This window comes from Macaca fascicularis, chromosome 1 (assembly GCF_037993035.2).
Source record: "Macaca fascicularis isolate 582-1 chromosome 1, T2T-MFA8v1.1".
NCBI lineage: Eukaryota > Metazoa > Chordata > Mammalia > Primates > Cercopithecidae > Macaca > Macaca fascicularis.
This window is the reverse complement of record NC_088375.1, coordinates 132,777,849-132,795,307: the sequence shown is the minus strand read 5'-3', so window position 1 is coordinate 132,795,307 and position 17,459 is coordinate 132,777,849.

Genomic DNA, 17,459 nt, shown 5'->3' with positions numbered 1-17,459 from the left:
TATTTTTTCATTATTTTTTATTGATACATAATAATTATATGTATTTATGAGACACATGATATTTTGATCCATATATATAAAACATGTAATGATCAAATTAGCGTAATTGGGATATCCATCATCTCAAATATTTATCATTTCCTAGTGTTGGGAACACTCAAAATCTTCTTTTGTAGCTATTTTTGAAGTATATTGTACATTCTTGTTAACTACAATCATCTTAGTGGGTTATAAAACACCAGAACTTATTCCTTTCATCTGACTACTTCTATACCATTAGCCAGTCTTTCTTCATCTCTCACTTCCCCTTCCCCTTCCAAAACTTTGGCAACTACCATTCTACTCACTTCCTCCATGATACCAGCTTTTTTAGTTCCCATGCATGAGGAAAAACATGAAATATTCTCTTTCTGTGCCTGGTTTATTTCACTTCACATAATGTTCCCCAGGCTCATTTGTGTTACTGCAAATGACAAAATTTCATTCTTTTCTTATGACTGAATAGTATTGCATTGTGTATATATACCACATTTTCTTTATCCATTCATTTGTTGGTGGATACAAGTTGATTCCATATTTTGACTGTTGTGGATAGTGCTGCAATGAACATGGGAATGCAGACAATCTTTTGGCATACTGATTTTCTTTTCTTTGTACGTCTAGCTGGCACTGGGATTATTGGATCTTGTGTTATTTCTATTATTAGTTTTTTGGGAAATCTTCATACTTTTCCATAATGATTGTATGAATTCCCACCAACAGTGTGTGAGAGTTTCCTTTTCTCCCCATCCTTACTAACATTTTTTATTTTTTGTCTGATAATAGCCATTGTGACCTGGGTAAGATAATTTCATTATGGTTTTTATTTCATTTCCCTAATATTTAGTAATGTTGAGTATGTTTTCATATACTTGTTGGTGATTTGTAGGCCTTCTTTTGAGAAGTGTCTATTCAGATCATTTGCCCATTTTTAACTGGATTATTTGTCTTTTATGTTTTTAGTAGTTGGAATTCTTTATATATTCTGCTTATTGAACCCTTGTCATCTGAACAGTTCAGTTTCTAAACATTTTCTCCCATTCTGTAGCTTGTCTCTTCACTACGTTGATTGTTTCCTTTGCTGCACAGAGCTTTTTAGCTTGAAATAATTGAATTTGTCTATTTTTTGTTTGGTTGTCTATGCTTTTGAGGTCTTAATAAAAAAATCTGCCCAGACTAACATCCTGAAGCACTTACTCAATGTTTTCTTCTAGTAGTTGCATAGTTTCAGGTGTTACATTTAAGCCTTTCATCAATTTTGATGTGATTTCTATATATGGTGAGAGATATGGATCTAGTTTTATTCATCTACATATGAATATAGTTTTCCCATAACCATTTATTGAAGAAACTGTCCTTTCCTCAGTGTGTGTTCTTGGTCCTTTGTCTAAAGTGAGTTGGATGTATTAATAAATAAATTTATTTATGTGTTCTTTATTCTTTTGCACTGATGTCTCTGTTTTTATGTATGCCATTACTGTGTTTATTTGGTTATTATAGCTTTGCAGTATATTTTGTGGTCAGGCAGTGTTATGCCTTCAGTTTTATTCTTTTTGCTCAGAATTGCTTTGACTATTTGGGGTCTTTTGTGTTTTCCTACAAATTTTAGAATGCTTTTTCCTATTTCTGTGAAAAATATCATTGGTAGTTTGATAGGGATTACACTGATTCTCTAGACCACCTTAAATAATATGGACCTTTTAACAATATTAATTCTTCCAATCCATGAATATAGAAAGGATTTCCATTTATTTGTGTCCTTTAATTTCTTTCATTATGTTTTGTAGTTTTTATTGTAGAAATCTTTTACCTCCTGATTAAATTTATTACTAGGTTTTTTTGTAGCTATTGTTAATGGGATTGCTTTCTTGATAGTTTCTGATTATTCACTAACACCTATAAATTCTACTTATTTTTATGTGTATTTTATATCTTTCAACTTTACTGCATTTGTCTATCTGTTCTAACAGATTTTTGGCTAAGTCTTTAGGTTTTTCTAAATATAAGATTATGTTTTCTGCAAAAAAAGACACATTGATGTATTTCTTTCCAATTTGGATGCCCTTTATTTTTATTCTCTGCCTAATTGCTCTGGCTAGGACTTCCAGTACTATATTGAGGAAAAGTGATGAAAATAGAGATTCTTGTTTGTGTTCCAGGCCTTGGAGAAAAGGTTTTCAAATTTTCCCCATTTAGTATGAAGTTAGCTGTGGGTTTGTCATATGTGACTTTTATTGTTTCAATCTATGTTTCTTTTATATCCATTTTTTGAGAGTTTTCCTCATGAAGAGATGTTGAATTTTATCAAATGATTATTCAGCATGGATTGAAATAATTATATGATTTTTGTTATTTGTTCTGTTAATGTGATATATCATGGTTATTGATTGATTTGTGTATGTTGAACCATCCTTGCATTCCTAGTTGAATCCTATTTGATCATAGGGAATGATCTTTTTGATATGCTGTTGAATTCAATTTGCTAGTATTGAGAATTTTTGCTTTTATGTTTGTTCATTAGGGATATCGGTCTGTAGTTTTCTTTCTTTCCTTTTTTTTTTTTTTTTTTTTTTTAAATTACGTTCTTACCTGGTTTTGCTATTAGGGTAATGATGGCTTCAAAGCACAAACTTGAAAGTATTTTCTCCTTTTCAAAGTTTTTGGAGTTTGAGTAGAATTGGTATTAGCTCTTTAAAAGTTTAGTGGAGTTCACTAATAAACCCAGCAGGTCCTGGGTTTTGTTTGATGAGATACTTTTTATTACAGCTTTAGTCTTATTATTTGCTGTTAGTATGTTCAGATTTTCTATTTATTCACGGTTCAATCATGGTAGGCTGTATGTTTCCAGAAGTTTATTTACTTATTCTAGGTTTTCCAATTCATTGGCATATTCATTGTTTCTTTGTTGATTTTTTACTTATTCTAGGTTTTCTAATTCATTGGCATATTCGTTGTTTCTTTGTTGATTTTTTTGCCTGGATGGTATGTCCATTGCTAAAAGTGGGGTGTTGAAGTTTCCTACTATTATTGTATTGCAGTCTGTCTCCCCCTGTAGATCTATTAATGTTTGATTTATATATTTGGATGCTACAGTGTTGGGTGTACATATACTTACAATTGTTACATTTTTATTATGAATTAATTCTTTTGTCATTATATAATAGTAGTCTCTACTGATCATTTTTTATGTCTGTACTATCAGTTGTAATGTCTCTTTTTCATCTCTGATTTTATTAATTTGGGTCTTCTCTCTTTTTTCTTAGTCTAGGTAAAGTTTTGTTGATTTTGTTTATCTCTTCAAGAAACCAACTTTTTATAATTTATCTTTTGTATTGTTTTGTAGTCTCAGTTTCATTTATTTCTTCTGTGATCTTTATTATTTATTTTCTCCTACTAATTTTGAGTTTGGTCTTGATTTTCTAGTTCCTTAAGGTATAGCATTACCTTGTTTATTTGAACTCTTTCTACTTTTTAAATGTAGATGTTTATTGCTATAAACTTTCCTCTAGTACTACTTTCTCTGTATCTTATAGTTTCTGGTATGTTGTGTTTCAATTTTTCATTTATTTCAAAAACTTTTAAAATTTCCTTCTTAATTTCTTCTTTGACTCATTGGTAATTCAGGAACATGTTGTTTAGTTTCTATGTATTTGTAAGATTCCTAAAGGTTTTCTTGTTATTGAATTCTGCTTTTACTCAATTATGGTCAGAAAAGATACTTGATATGATTTCAACTTTTTTGAATTTATTGAAACTTGTTTTGTGACCTAACATATGGTCTATTCTGCAGAATGATCAATGTGCTAATAAGAAGACTATATATTCTGTAAATGTTAGGTCCTTTTGGTTTAGAATATAGTTGTAACTTAAATGTTTCTTTGTTGATTTTTTTTTGTCTGGATGGTATATTCATTGCTAAAAGTGGGGTGTTGAAGTTCCCTACTATTACTGTATTTCAGTATATCTCTCCCTTTAGATCTATTAATCTTTGATTTATATATTTGGATGCTCTGGTGTTGGGTGCATATATATTTACAATTCTTATATTTTTATTATGAATTGACTCTTTTTTCATTATACAATGACCCTTTCTGTCTTTTTTCATAGTTTTTGAGGTAAAGTATATTTTATGTGATATATATATATGTTCTCCTTCTCTTCTTTGGTTTTAATTTATATGGAATATCATTTTCCATCCCCTTACATTCAGTTTGTGTGTTTCTATACAGATGAAGTGAGCTTTTTGTGGTCAACATATTGTCAGGTCCTGTTTTTTTAATCTAGCAATCCACTCTGTGTCATTTAATCAAAGAATTTAGTCAATTTGCATTTAATTTTATTACTGATAGGTAAGTACTTACTGCTGCCATTATGTTACTTGTTTTCTGGCTCTAAAGTTACTCCTGTCTTTAATTCTTCTTTTCCTACTGTCTTACTTTGTGGTTAAGTGATTTTCTCAGGTAATATACTTTAATTAACTATTTTTTATTTTTAGGGTATCTCTTAGAGGTTTTTGCTTTGTGGTTACCATGTAGATCACAAAAAAAAAACAACCTTTTAATTATAAAAAGTATAATAATGATGACTAGTTTGATCTCAAAGAAAAAATAAAAACAAGCAATAAACTGTAAAACTACATATTTTACCTCAATTTCTACAAAACTTTGACTTTTTGTTGTCTCAATTTGTGCATCTTTAATATGGCTTATCTCTTAAATTGTGGTAGTTATTATTTCTGATAGATTTGTCTTTTTATCTTAATACTAAATATATGAATAGTTTATACATCACAATTACAGTATTAAACTATTTTAATTTGTCTGTGTACTTACTTTTACCACTGAGTTTTATACCTTCAGATTTTTTCTTGTTGAACTTCAGCACCCTTTTCTTTCTAATTGGAAAACTTTAACATTTCTTGTAAGACAGGTCTGATGTTGATTAATTCTTTCAGCTTAGTTTTTCTGAAAGTCTTTATCTCCCCGTTTGTGAAGGATAGTTTTGCTGAATACAATATTCTTGGTTGACAGTTTTACTCCTTTCACACTTTGAATATGTCATCCCACTTCCTCTTGGCATGTAAAGTTTCTGCTGAGAAGTCTATTGCCACATGAATCACAGCTCCCAAATATGTTATTTGCATCTTTTTCCTTTGGAATCCTCTCTTTGTTCTTAACCTTTCAGAGTTCAATCAATTATATGTCCTGAGGTATACTTATTTGGATAGAATCTCTTTGGTGACCTTTGATTTTCCTGTATCTGGATACTTATATCTTTTTGTAGGATTGGAAAGCTTTCTTTTATTATTTCTTTGAATAAATTCTGACTCCTTACAATTTTTCAGTTCCCTTTTAAAGGCCAATAACTCTTAGATTTGCTCTTTTGAGACTATCCTCTAGCTCTTGTAAGTATTTTTCATTATTTTTTCCTCTGACTGTGTATTTTCAAATATCCTGTCTTTGTACTCACTGATTCTTCTGCTTGATTTATTCTAATATTAAGATCCTTCAATAGATTTTCCAATTTAACTGTATTTCTTACCTCTAGTATATCTGTTTCATTTTTTAAAATTATTTCAACCTCTTTATTAAATTTCTTTGATACATTTCTGAATTGCTTTTCTGTGTTATCTTGGAGTTCACTGAATTTCCTCAAACTGCTATTTTGAATTATTGATCTAAGAGCTCACACATTGTCATCTCATTGGGATCAGTCACTGTCTTCTTATTTTTTACATTTAAGGAGGTCATGTTTCCTCATTTGCTTTTATTTCTTATAAACCTCTGTTTATATCATTGCACTGAGGGATTAATCATTTACCTCAGTTTGTGCTGTTTGGCCTGATTTATTTTTTTCTAGTGCATGTCTCTTCATAGGTATTATGTTGATTGAGTTCCCCTGGCCCGAGATTGCTGCCTCTTTTATAGCACTAGATGGTACCCTAAGCCTAGGTTTGCCATGGCTCTTGCAAAAGTTAATCTGCTCTTCCTGAATATTGGGGGATCCCAAAGAGTACCCCTGGCTATTCAGGAAGACTGGCTAGATGTTTGTGGCCAGAGGACCCATGGAGCATGTACCCTACAGTATTATGCTGCTAAACAGCCCCCCTCATTTGTCAGAGTATAGACACTTCTTCTTTGGCCAAGTCAAAGAATAGCTACCAAATTTTATGAGCAGAATGTTACTAGCCCCACCCTACTCTTTTTCTCTAGCTTACCTCAGGAATTTTTGCCCTACAGATCATTCACAATGCTTCCATTGGGTTGTGGCAGGAACAATTATCATGCAAAACACAAAACACACACACACACACACAAAAACCAAGATGATGGGGAACTTGGCTGTCTGCCTTGATTTTACTTTTCCCAGTGTAGAAACTGAAGTGTAGGGTGACTTTTTCTGTGTGGTACGTAGCAGCTTCAGGAAGGGGCATTGCAGTTAGAGTGGTCCATTTCTTTTATCATCTGGTGGCAGATTTTTGCTTATCTGTGATCCCAGTGACTGTCACAGACTTAATTTTGAGTTCTGAGATATTTCTGGTGATAACCTTGGCACTAGGTAGTTGGTTTTGTTTTTGGAGGGGGAGAACAACCGAGAAAGCCAGATTGCTTCTGCTCTTATTTTGGTGCTCTCTCTCTCTGTCTCTCTCCTGTGCATCACTGCCACTTTTGATATAGAGTTTTTGAAACCGTCTTCTGACATTGTAATTTTTCTGATTAATACTATAATTGTTTCTGTTTAAGTTAAAACATAGAAAAGCACAAAATGATAAAAAAGATAACCTGCAATCTTATCATCATGAGTTAGTCACCCAACAATTTTAGCATTTATCTGCTAATCTCATAATTAACTAATTGCTGCTTTTTGATGCATTATACTTTAGCATATAGAGAAACTAGTTTTTGGCTCCTCTTAGCTTTTCCAGACCCCCTTTATGAAACCCTTTGGTCCTTGGCCTTGGTTGTTGGTACTGATACAAGAAGAGGCATTTTTCCTTTGTTTTCAGTTTGAAAAACATCATGCTGGCAAGTGTCAAAGATAAAGTGGTAAGGACAAATATTTTTCGTCAATAATCTTTGGCAAAGACGGAAAAATACTGTTTTTCCTCTACCCCTCTTAGTTTCATTGGCTGGAGCCTTGACAATTAGACTGACAAAAGACAGATAAATGAACAGATTTATCTACAAATGTATAGTACATATACATGGGAGTACTCAGACATAAGTAATTGAAAGAGGTAGTGCAATGGTTTGAACACTTCTGTTCCCTCCAAAATTAATGTTGAAACTTAATCCCCAAGGAATCCATATTAACAGGTTGAGCCTTTAAAAGGTGATTAGATCATGAAGGTTCCACTTTTATGAATGAGTATAATCTTATAAAGGAGATAAAGATAACTAGATTTACCATTTTTGCTCTTTGGCCCTTCTCCACGTTAGGACATAACATTCAGCCCTTTAGAGAATATAGCATTCAAGGTATTATCTTAGACGCAAAAAACATCTTAGACTTTCCAACCTCTGGAACTGTGAGAAAATAAATTTCTTTTCTCTAGCCAGTCTGTGATATTTCATTACAGCATTATTAATAGACTAAAACACGTAGTTAGAACTTGGGCTTGTGTAGGATCCCAAAAAAAGAACAATACACATTTAGGGAATTGAGAAAGCAAAAATTAAAGGATATAGAGTTTCTAGAGTGGCAAATTGTGGGAAGGTAAATATATGGGGGAAACTAATGGAAGATAGGGCTAGTTAGTAAAGTTTGTTATGGAGTGTCCTCTGTTGACTTCCAGCTGACAAGGAATTGTCTTTGGTAATTTACTTCTCTTCTTCCTGTTACAGAAAAAAGAGGGGACCTCTTTATCTTTACAAATTTATATTATGTCTTTAGGCAAACAGGAAGAAGGCAGAAAATTTTTCTTGTATCTGTTTTTTCTCAGTTGCCTTCAATTTGAAATAATCCTCATGCTAAAGTGGCACATTTTCCAGTGGCATAGTCTTCTATCCTTCACATTGTAATGGAGAAGAAGTTCCAGTGTTAACTCAGCTTTGATTTGTACAGAGGTACTGGACATTTTTAAGGGAGAATGAGGGAGTGAGGAAGAGGAAAAAGTGGAGGCTTGAGCAGAAATTGTGTATTGAAATTGGTGCTTATCAGGAGATGTGAACTTCTTATATTTATGACAGAAGGTAGTGGTATATGTTGAAGCAGGATGCCCATCAGGCTGGGAGAGAGAGTCAGAGTTATCTCCCTGAGGTTTGCATTTCAAAGAGACAGATCTCAGGTTCTTTAGAAGAAAGTTCTAGATGGTGGGAAACATCAGTCTCAAAAGAGGAAAGAAAGTATTATATTTACAACTTCAAGCTTTCAAAAGTAACTGCCCTAAGAGAGGATTCAGAGACCTGTCTATTACCAGGTTGTGGCTACAACAAACTGTCAGGACTCTGAACCCAAGCTAAGCCATCGTATCTCCTGTGACCTGCAGTTATATATCCAGATGGCCTGAAGTAACTGAAGAATCACAAAATAAGTGAAAATGGCCTGTTCCTGCCTTAACTGATGACATTACCTTGTGAAATTCCTTCTCCTGGCTTATCCTGGCTCAAAAGCTCCCCCACTGAGCACCTTGTGACCCCAACCCCTGCCTGCCAGAGAACAACCCCCTTTGACTGTAATTTTCCACTACCTACCCAAATCCTATAAAATGGCCCAACCCCTATCTCCCTTCATTGGCTCTCCTTTCAGACTCAGCCCATCTGCACCCAGGTGAAATAAACAGCCTTATTGCTCACACAAAGCCTGTTTGGTGGTCTCTTCACATGGACGTGAGTGAAACAAACAATAAATTCCTTTTTTATTGTTTTTACCGAGCTTTCTGAGGCAGACACTTTAAAGGGGGTTTGGGGGCTGCATCACCCCAGAAACTATGGTGGTGTTTGTTCAAGCCTCTTAGTGTTAGGGCAGGAGAATAACGAAATCATCTGTGCTGAAAGGCTGCAGTTTTGTAGCTGAATATTAAGGTCTGGCCTAGGAGCGGGTTCAGAGGATCTTGACTAGGTTTGAACAAGGAGAGAATCTCTGTCACAAGTAAGGGAATGCTTTGGCTTGTAAGTACCAGTCTTTATAGAATATGCATCAATTGACCAAAGGGATGCCAATGAAAAGTTAAAAATTCTGTTAGTTAAAAAAAAAATACATGTGTAGAACTGGGGAAAAGGAGAAAGAATCAGACCAGAAAATATTTCACTAAAGTCTAGGTCCAATTAGCTATAGTTGGTATCTGATATGGATGATTAATTACATCACAAATATGAAAAGAGGGAATGCAGCCATGGTTCTATTGAGAATATATAATGGGAAGGGATGGGAAAGGTGAATGGTGCTGAAATGGGAAAAGTTCCCTTATTCCCCTTGCAGGGTGTATGATGGGGGTGTGGCTAATTTATTTGATGCCCCACAGCTCAAACTTTTAGGGGGAGCATGGAGATGGGCAGGTTTTGGGGCTCTGACCCCATGGCAGTGCCTACGGGTGAATGTTTACAGCTCCTGAAGCCCCAGTGAATGTGTGTTAACAGTGTGTTCTTTGAGTTTTGCCGTCTGTAGGTGACTTGTATTAATCAGCTCAATTAGACTCTCTGCCTTAACACAAGGACACAGAGCTTTCTGTATCCCAGACTTCTTGCCTTGGTGTGCTGGAAAAAATCGGATCACACAAGGGCTTGGAGAATGAGTGCAAGAATGTATTGAATGGTGGAAGTAGCTCTCAGCAGATGGATGGGGATCCACAACGGGGATGGAGTGGGAAGGTGGTTTTCCCCTGGAGTTCAGCCACTCAATGGCTGGACTCTGCTCTGACGACCCTGGGCAAATTCCCCTCAGCATCCACATTGTTCCACTGGTCCATGGCCTGCTGGTGTCTGCTGTTGCCTGTTGGTGTGCTCTTCTGCTCCTCTGTTCCTCTAGATGTTCAATTGCCTATGCGCTCTTCTGCTGGTGTGTTCCTCTCAATATCCAGCCACTTGTGTGTGTGGCCACTAGAGTCTCAGGGTTTTTATAGGCACAGGATAGCGGGTATGGCAGGCTAGGGTGGTCTTGGAAAATGCAACATTTGGGCACAAAAACAGGAGTGTCTGTCCTCACCTAGGTCCGCGGGTACAGGCTTGAGGGTGGAGCCCTCACCAGAGACCCTTCTCTTCTTCTCCCAGCACTTTTCTGGCCTTCTCTCATATCAGTGCCACTCTGCTGCAAACTTTGATGAGAGATAATTGTGGAGAATCTGTTTAATTTGGATGTCTATGGTTAACTATCTAAACTAAGTCTGACCATTGAACCTAATTTCATCTCATAGGCTTTGATCATTCAACAGAGAGCAAGGATTTAGGGGTATGCACATGCATGTATGTGTGTATAGGCAAATGTATTCATAATATCATTCAGGGTATAGGTATCTATAGATAAATTATTATTTATATTTAAGTATATTTTTGGCTCATTTGAGGAAAGAGAGAGACTCTCTCATATTGTTTAGATTGTTTTATATTCGGTACTTGTTTTAAGAAAAAACAAGGAAGTAAAACCAAAGACTGACAGCCCGGCACCAGGCCCAAAACCAGGCCTGGGCTTGCCTGGCCTAAACCCAGTAGTTAAAAATCAACTCATAAGTTAGAAACCGATGTTATTCATAGATTCCAGACATTGTATAGAAGAACACTGTGAAACTCCCTGCCTTGTTCTGTTTCTCTCTGACCACCAGTGCATGCAGCCCCTGCCACATACCCCCTACTTGCTGAAATTTATCACGACCCTTTCATGTGAAATCTTTAATGTTGTGAGCCCTTAAAAGGGACAGAAATTGTGAACTCAGGGAGCTCGGATTTTAAGGCAGTAGCTTGCCGATGATCCCAGCTGAACAAAGCCCTTCCTTCTACAACTTGGTGTCTGAGAGCTTTTGTCTGCGGCTCGTCCTGCTACAGTTAAGGACCTTTTGGGGTTAGGGGACAAATCAGGCACTCTCTCTGTCTCTCTGCCTATATATATATATATATTTAAAATTTTTTTTATCACTTTCTAAAAGTTTCAAATGTGTGTTTTCCTTTTTTTCTTTACAAACAGTGTAAAATTCTTCTTCTTCTTTTTTTTTTTTTTTTTTTTTTGAGACAGAGTTTTGCTCTTGTTGCCCAGGCTGGAGTGCAATGGCATGATCTTGGCTCACCGTAACCTCTGCCTCCTGAGTTCAAGTGATTCTCCTGCCTCAGCCTCCCAAGTAGCTGGGCTTACAGGCATGAACCACCACACCTGGCTATTTTTGTATTTTTAGTAGAGATGGGATTTCTCCTGAGTTCAAGTGATTCTCCTGCCTCAGCCTCCCAAGTAGCTGGGCTTACAGGCATGAACCACCACACCTGGCTATTTTTGTATTTTTAGTAGAGATGGGATTTCTCCACATTGGTCAGACCGGTAGAACTCCTGGCCTCAGGTGATCCACCAGCCTCGGCCTCCCATGGTGCTGGGATTACAGGCGTGAGCCACTGCGCTTGGCCAAATTATTCTCTCTCTCTTTTTTTTTTTTTTTTTCAATTTACACATTTCTTTAAAAAATGATCCTAAAGAACTTGTATATCCAGTACTTTATAACACACAGTGCTGATTGTGAGATTTGAGTGTGAAGCTAATTTTTCATCTCTTTACCTCAGTTTTTAGTCTTCTAAATCCATAAATGCTGAATGCTAGAATTTTAGTGTAGAATTCTCCTTGGGCATGGTTTGCAGTTGGCTCCTACTTACACAGTGACACCTGAAATAGGCCCAGAAAGATAGGAAAATTGAATGATGGGTTGGGTGATAAATTAAAAACTGTGAAGAAAAAAAAAAAAGGAAACCATTAATGGTGAACATTTTTAAAAAGGAAAAAATATATTTTATTTTCTTTAATCAGAAAGTATATTGCCCTATATTAGGACCGGCATAATAAGAGGAAGTAATGATAACTGTGTAGATAAATCATGCACATTCCACTGATATTTGATTAGTCTCAGTGTGTTTTATGGAGGATGCAGTGCTTTAGCCATCCTAGAATACTTGCAGATTCTTGAATGCTGTGTTTTCTGATCTTCAGGCCTCCATTTTCTCTCTTATAACTTCACTCATTCTTCAAAATGCTATTTAACTCTTTTAAAAGAAAAGAAAAAAAAAAAAACCTCTCTTCTTTCTCTATATTCTCAAGGTTTAGCATCAGGCCAAGTACTTAGGGTCCAATAAATGTTAAAACTGTGGATAAATGATACAGAGATCAGTAGTGGTGGTGAGAAAATTCTCTTCCTTAGCATTGAAGAAGGGCTTTGGGAAGAAGCATAGTTTCAGAGGTGGGAAAAGGAACATGAATATTACATTTCTAAATATAAATTTATATTTAGAATCACATAAAACTGAAATTCTCTTTAAAACAACTAGAATAAGGTGAATACTCAACTACATAACTACAACTATGTCTGCAAGACCAAAAAGTAAATTATTTGCATCAAGAAAAATGCAAATAACTCCCACTTTGTACCCTTTGATTAACTTCTGATTTTTCCTAGTCTCAAGCCCCTGCCAACTGCTATTCTACTCTAGACTTCTGTAAGTTCTACTTTTTAGATTCTATACATAAGCAAGATTATTTGGTGTTTGTCTTTCTGTGCCTGGCTTACTTCACTAAATATAACATCCTTCATTCATCTGTGTCATTGCAAATGATGAGATTTCCTTCACTGCTAATACTAAATAATATTTCATTATATATGTGTGTATATACATGTGTGCGTGTGTGCGTGTGTGTGTGTGTGTGTAGTCCATTCTTCTGTTGACTGGCATTAGGTTGATTCTATATCTTGGCTTTTATGAATAATATTGTGTTGAACATGGTGGTGCTTTGAGATACTGATTTCATTTTCTTTGGATATATACTCAGAAGTGAGATTATTGAATCATATAGCAATCTATTTTTAATATTTTGAGAAAAATACACACTGTTTTCCATAATGGCTATAGCAATTTACATTTCTGTCAACAGTATACAAGATTTCCTTTTCTCCACATCCATGCCAATACTTGCTCTTTTGTCTTTTTTATCTTAACCATTTTAATCATTGTGAGGTGATATCTAGTGGTTTTGATTTGCATTTCCTGGATGATCAGGTATATTGAGCATCTTTTCATATACTTGTTGACTATTTGTATGTCTTCCTCTGAGAAAAGTCTATTCAGGTCATTTGCACACTTTTTAATAGAGTTATTTGTTATATTGCTATTGAGTTGTTTGAGTTTCTATATTTTTAGCTATTAACCCATTATCAGATGTATGGCTTGCAAATATTTTCCCCCATTTCTTAGGTTGTGTCTTCACTCTGTTAATTGTTTACTTTGTTGTACAGAAGCTTCTTACTTTGATGCATTCCCATTTCTCTACTATTTTGCTTTTGCTGCCTGTGCCTTGGTGTCATATCAAAAAAGTTACTGCCTATCCTAATATAAATAAACTTTTCCCCTATATTTTATTCTAGCAATTGTACAGTTAAGTCTTAAATTCATTTTGAGTTTATATTTGTCTATGGCATAAGATTCCAATTTCATTCTTCTGACTATGGATATCCAGTTTTCCCAGCACAGTATATTGAGGAGACTTTCCTTATTGTGTGTTCTTTGCATATTTGTTGAAGACAAATTGGCCATTAATGTGGATTTAATTCTGAGCTCTCCTATTCTGTTCCATATGTGTATATGTCTCTTTTTATGCCTGAACTATTCTGTTTTGATTGGTATAGCTTTGTAGTACATTTTGAAATCAGATAGTTTGATGCCTCCAACTTGGTTCTTTTTGTTCAATATTGCTTTGGCTATTTGAATTCTCTTGTAGTTCCATATGAATTTTAGGATTGTTTTCTATTTTTATAAAAAATATCATTGTGTTTTTATAGGGATTGCAAGACTCTGTAGATTACTTTGAGTAGAACTGCCATTTTACAACATTAATTATTCCAATCCATAAATATGAGATATCTTTCCATCTATTTGTGTCTTCAAAAATTTCTTTCATTAATATCTTGTAGATTTCAGTGTACAGATCATTCAACTGCTTGGTTAAATTTATTCTTAAGCATTGTATTCTTTTTATGCCATTGTAAAGGAGATTGTTTTGCTTTTATAATAGTCACTTTTGTGTGTAGAAATGCATCATTGGTTTTTCTTTTCATTCTTCTGACTTGTTACTTTCAAATGACTTGTCTTTTTGCTTGCTGATTCTTCCTTTTGCTAAAGCTCTCTATGGAATTTTTCAGTGCAGTCATTGTGTCCTTCAGCTCCAGAACTATAGTTTGGTTCTTTTTTTCTAGTTTCTACCTCTTTGTTGAACTTCTCATATTATTCATTACTATTACTATTTTCCTTGTTTTGTCTGGTTGCCTATCTGGGATCTCTTACAGCTTACTGAGCTACTTTCAAATTATTATTTTTAATTATTTGTTGAGAAGTTTGTAAATCTTCATTTCTTTAGGATAAATTACTGGTGCTTTATTTTGTAATGTCATTGTTTTCTGATTATTTATGACCCTAGTGACCTTGATGTCTGTACATTTGAATAAGTAGGCACTTCTTAGAGTCTTTACTGACAGACTTCAGTAGTTAGCCTATCCAGAGATTTTATGTGGGACATTTAGTGGGTTCTACTCATTAGTCTGCTGCTGGTGTCCTTAGATGGGGTGGCCTGGGCCCTGGGTCAGTGGGAAGGCAGGTCTAGCACCTGAGTCCACAGGAGCCAGCCTGGAGCCTGGGTCTGCAGAGGCTATCCTGAAGCTTAGGTCTGCAGGTAGGAGCCTGAAGCTTCAGTCTGCATGGATAAATCTGGTGCTTGAGTCTATGGTATGGGACTGAATTCTAGATCCACAAGGGCCAGCCTGGTGATGGAGTGTGGCTGGAGCCTGGGTCTAAAGGGCGGATATCCTGGATTCTGGAGTTGTGGTTGCCTCCTCTTGTACTAGGGAGGCCACAACCCTGGGACCATGGTTGTTGGCCTGGTGCTGGAGTGGGCTTGGAGCCTGAGTCTACAGGGTCCAGCCTGGTACTGGTTTACTATGATTAACCTGGTGCTGGGGTCTGTGGGGAAGCTGACTTCTCACTTGACTTTTCTTTCCCTATGTGGATAGTATTTTTCTTTGCACTTTGCTGCCCAAGCTGTGGGAAGGGGTGGTGTGTGTAATGTGAAACTGTCCTTTGTACACTTTTCAATGCATCTTTCCTTATTTCTGTTTCACCTGGGTGCTGTAATCTCTCACCTAGATTTCCTAGCTGGTGTGAAGATAGTTTTATGCATAGGTAGTTGTTCAAATTGATGCTTTTGTAATGGGATAAGTGCTTGAAAATCTTATTCTGCCATGTTGCTGGCATTTTCTAGCTCTGCTTGAAAATCTTACTCTGCCATGTTGCTGACATTTTGTATCTCTACTAGTCTTAGGACTCGTAATGAGGACTAGGGACCTAAGAAGGAGGCAAAGTGGTTTAATAAAAGAGAACAAGTTTGAATGTGTTCAAAATTGAAAAATCTTAAAATTAACTCAAAACGATAAAATGAGGCAATTTGTTGGGATAGAAAATTGTGAAATTAATTGGAACTTGGATCTATCTATAAATCTGAGATGGAAAACTATTGGTAAATATTTTCAGAACTAATTGCAAACATTTTTTAAAAACAAGAGACTGAAAACTAAGAATGACATATTGGTGGAATATTTTTACACCTGAGACTGTAAAAGGAATAAATCATGGGACATATTGATTCTGCCTCAATAATAAAGTTTATCACATTGAAAAAATCTGTACTTTAATTCACATAATAATATTGGACAGGGCCCTAAAATAAAGTCTATTATTTCATGAGAAGTCGGGCATTGCTAAATAATTTAAGAGTTCAGAAGAATCAGAATTTCAGAGCTGAAACAAACCTTATAAATAATCGAATCTCGCTTCTTAATTTTATAGTTAAAGAAATTGAGGTTTAGAGAATAAAAAGAATTATCTAATCTAGGGAATTATTAACAAAATGGAAAGAAAGAGTCAGGACTTCAAGTTTTCAGCCTGGTGCCCATTTCTTGTGACATTATATCATGATGAGCTATGTGCCAATAATTTCTTTAGTAGAAATTAGGTATGAAATTCAGTTGCTTCTTGGATGAATAGATTTCCATTTTTGAGAATGATGAGATACAATTACATTTAGCAAGTATTTATTCAGTACATCCCTGTGGTTGGCACTCCAAAAATTTGAAATATAGTGGAAGGTTCATTCCCTTCTCTAGTGGCATATGAAATTGCAAGTTCCTCACAAAAGTGTGAAATTTTTAATGTCTGGGTCATCTTACATTCACTGTGTTCTCAGTAGTTATCATAGGTCCTGGTATATAATGGACAGTCAAAAATTGCTCAGTAACTCAACCTGGAGAAAGAAAACTCATATCTAGATCATCAAACCATGAACATTAAATTGTTAACCAGCAAATTCTGAGCAACTGTAGTAAAAATAGGAGACATTAAAATGTGTTGTTCTTGTTTCTAAGCAATGAAATTTTTTTAAAAAAAATACTGTACCCGGCCAGGCACGGTGGCTCGTGCCTGTAATTCCAGCACTTTGGGAGGCTGAGGCAGGTGGATCATGAGGTCAGGAGATAGAGACCATCCTGACTAACACGGTGAAACCCCGTCTCTATTAAAAATACAAAAAATTAGTCAGACCTGGTGGCAGGCACCTGTAGTCCCAGCTACTCGGGAGGCTGAGGCAGGAGAATGGTATGAACCTGGGAGGCAGAGCTTGCAGTGAGCTGAGATCATGCCACTGCACTCCAGTCTGGGCAACAGAGCAAGACTCTGTCTCAAAACAACAACAACAACAACAACAACAAAACAAAAAATACTGTACCCAATTTAGTATTTTCCTTCTTACAAGTTTTTTTTTAAAGGAATGGAAAAAAATTAATCTGGTGACCTCCACGGCACGGCAGGATACTGTGCTATGCTGAAAGATAAGTAGAAGACTGAAAAATAAGCCATTTCCCAATAAAAAGTATCTGAAGAGTAAAATTATCTATGAAGTGTAAATTATCCCTCAGAATTTATTCCAACTTGAGGAAAGGGAGCTATATTCTCATACAATTTAGCTATTGGCTTTAGGTCATACCTGAATGAGGGAAATATAAACTCCCAGGTATTTTCAGACCTCTGTGTCTGCAGTCAAAGTAGTTATAATAGCTCAAGGGCAGCCTCCAAAGAGAACCACAGTGAAATAATTTGTAGTACAAATACAGAACAGGGAAAGGGTGTGCAGAACTGGTAAAGCAATGGAATCTTATTATCTATAATCTCTGTTGCAATCATTGAACTCTGTTATTGCAG